The sequence below is a fragment of the Globicephala melas genome, chromosome 17 (genome assembly GCF_963455315.2).
Source record: "Globicephala melas chromosome 17, mGloMel1.2, whole genome shotgun sequence".
Taxonomy (NCBI): domain Eukaryota; kingdom Metazoa; phylum Chordata; class Mammalia; order Artiodactyla; family Delphinidae; genus Globicephala; species Globicephala melas.
The window spans coordinates 48186568-48189473 of NC_083330.1; the positions used below are offsets into that span (position 1 = coordinate 48186568).

General features: G+C 33.6%; 1 non-coding gene across 1 annotated transcript; it reads left to right on the forward strand.

Moving 5' to 3' along the window:
• Positions 1–2509: 2509 nt before the first annotated feature.
• Positions 2510–2573, forward strand: LOC115856706 (small nucleolar RNA SNORD66). Its single transcript, XR_004040954.1, has one exon. It is a non-coding gene; the product is annotated as a small nucleolar RNA SNORD66 (small nucleolar RNA).
• The last annotated feature ends 333 nt before the right edge of the window (positions 2574–2906 follow it).

Below are 2906 nucleotides of genomic sequence, written 5' to 3' on the forward strand. Positions count from 1 at the left end.
TGTATAAAAAAAGACATGAGATTAAAAAGTGTTGGTAAAGATGTGGAAAAAAGGGGATCCTTGTACACTATTGCTGGAAATGTAAATTGGTACATCTACTATGGAAACTGTAGGGTGGTTCCTCAAAAAATTAAAAATAGAACTACCATGTAACCTAGCAATCCCACTTATGTGTATATATCCAAAGGAAATGAAATCAAATCTTAAAGAAATATCCACATTCCCATGTTCATTTCCACACTATTCCCAGTAGCCAGGATATAAAAACAATATGTGTCTGTCTACAGATGAATGAATGAAGAATATTCATGTATGAATATTATTCAACACGAGAAAGAAGGAAATCCTTCCAGTTGAGACGACATGTATGAAACTTGAGGACATTATGTTAAGTGAAATAAGTCATACAGAAAAAATGCAAATACTGTATGATATCACTTATATGTGGAATTTTAAAAAGCTGAACTCATAGAGTAGAATGGTGTTTGCCATGGGTTGGGGAGTGGAGGAAATGAGGAGATGCTGATTCATGGGTACAAATTTCCAGTTATACAATAAATAAGTCCTGAGGATTTAATGTACAGCATGGTGACTATAGGTAACAATACTGTATAGTATACTTGAAAGTTGCTAAAAGTAAATCTTAAATGTTCACACTCACACACACACACACACACACACGGTAATTATGTAAGGTGATGGAGGTGTTAACTATATTGTGGTAATCATTTAACAATATATGTGTATCAAATCATCATGTTATATTCCTAAAATTATATAATGTGATATGTAAATTATATTTCAATAAAACTGGAAAAATAAAATTAAAAATTCATGGAAAATAATTTGCACCCTAGAATTCTATACCCTCTCAAGCTATATGTCATGTATGAGGGTAGAATAAAGAAAATTTTAGTTTTGCCAAAACTAAAAAAAAATTACTTTGAACATAAATTGTCTCAGGAAGCTACATGAAATTTTACTCAATAACAACAATGAAAAGAACAAGAAGGAAGGATGAAAGGAAGGAAAGAAGGAGGGAAGGAAGGAAGGGAGGGAGGAAGGGAGGGAGGGAGGGAAAGAGAAAAAAAGAAAGGGGGTAGTAAACCATGAGAGAGGAAGACACAGTATTCAGGAAATCTAGAATATAATACAGGACAAAATTAAGGGAATTCTCAGGAGATGATGAAAAGGAAGTTTTAGTCACAGAGAGAAATTAGTCTAGAACTGAGCAGGACAGAAGCTTCCAAGGACACCTGCGTGGGGGGAAGAAAATGACCGCTAATTTATCTGTCTTTGAATGTACTGATGTAATAAGGTACTTGACTGTATTGCACCAGCAAATAATTTGGGGATAAAATGGTGGTAGGTCATGGAAAACTGAGAAGATGACAAAGAAAGTATTAACTTCAGGAAAAACAAAGAGATCAAAAGAAAATGTAATCATCATATCCTATACAGATTAACTGTTAACAAAATATAAACTTTTGGTTTAACAAAAATTTTGAATAAAGTGTGCATTAGGGATGTATAAGGTATTATATGTTCATATTTTTATAGTAGATAGTGATATGGTCAATAATATCTAAACTAATACAATTTTTAAAGTAGTAAAGCATGTTATTTAGAAATATGAGTTGCACATCAGGAGAATTAGCTAAAAAAGATTTGACAGTGATTTTACCTTTGGGAGCAGGAATTGTCATTGGGCTGTTGAGTAGGATAAGGGAGTGCTAATTTTTATTATAAGCCTTGAAAATCTATTTGACCTTTAAATCTATGTACATCTATTTGTTTAATCAAAATAAAATAGTTTTTAAAGGAGTATATTAGTCATATAGTTTAATTTTTATTATAAGATACATTTTAAAGTGATATAATTAGCCTTTTTCAGCTTCTTTTAGATGATTTCATTATCAGTATGCCCTAGCGTGGTTATTCATAATCCTACATCTTCAGTTCACCCTAAATCCACTCCTAATGCATTATTTTAATACACTGACAAGTAGATAAAAGCAAAGATAACTGATTTGATTAAGTCTATACATATAGCAAGTGTTCTCAAGAAGCTGTTTAATTTCTTCTTTTGCATTTAGGAATTTATGGCAAAAGTTATAGGTTGGAAAATAAAATCTACCACAGAAGTATAAACATTATTCATGCAAATTATAACAACATTCATAAAATTTATGTGCAAGGTAATCTGTTAGATGGTTATTCAAACGTGGCAAAGTAAAGTTGAAAATAAAATCAGACATCTGGTGACAGAATATATGTAATCAGGAGGCTATAGATGTGCATGTCCATCAGTCATCATGCCCTTGAGGAACTCTGAATTTGAAAATGCTACCTTTTTCTCCAAGATTTACCCCTGATTGAAGTGAATGCCCCAAGTCAGTAATTGATAACATCCTTATTTATCTATGTTAAAATTGTATATTTCCCATTTAACGTTCCTAAGAATATTCTTTGCCATTTCACAGTTGCTCTGGAAAAAAATATCATCAAGTGCTTATGATGGTTATTTTTTTGTGCCAACTTGACTGGGCCACTGATTGCCCAGAGATTTGGTAAAACATTCTGGGTGTGTCTGTGAGGGTATTTTCGGATGAGATTAACATTTGAATTGGCAGACTGAGTAAAGCAGACTGCCCTCCCCAATGTGGGTGGGTCTCATCCAATCCATTGATGGTCTGACTAGAACAAAAAGGCAGAGTGAGAATTCCCTTTCTGCATGATTGTTTGCTAGCCTGGACATCAGTCCTCTCCAGCCTTCATACTGGGACTCAGACTGGAACTTACACCATCAGCTCTCCTGGTTTTCAGGCCTTCAAATTCAGACTCTCCTAGGTCAACTGACGATCCAGGAACTTCTCAGTCTCTATTACTGTGAGCCAATTTCCTAT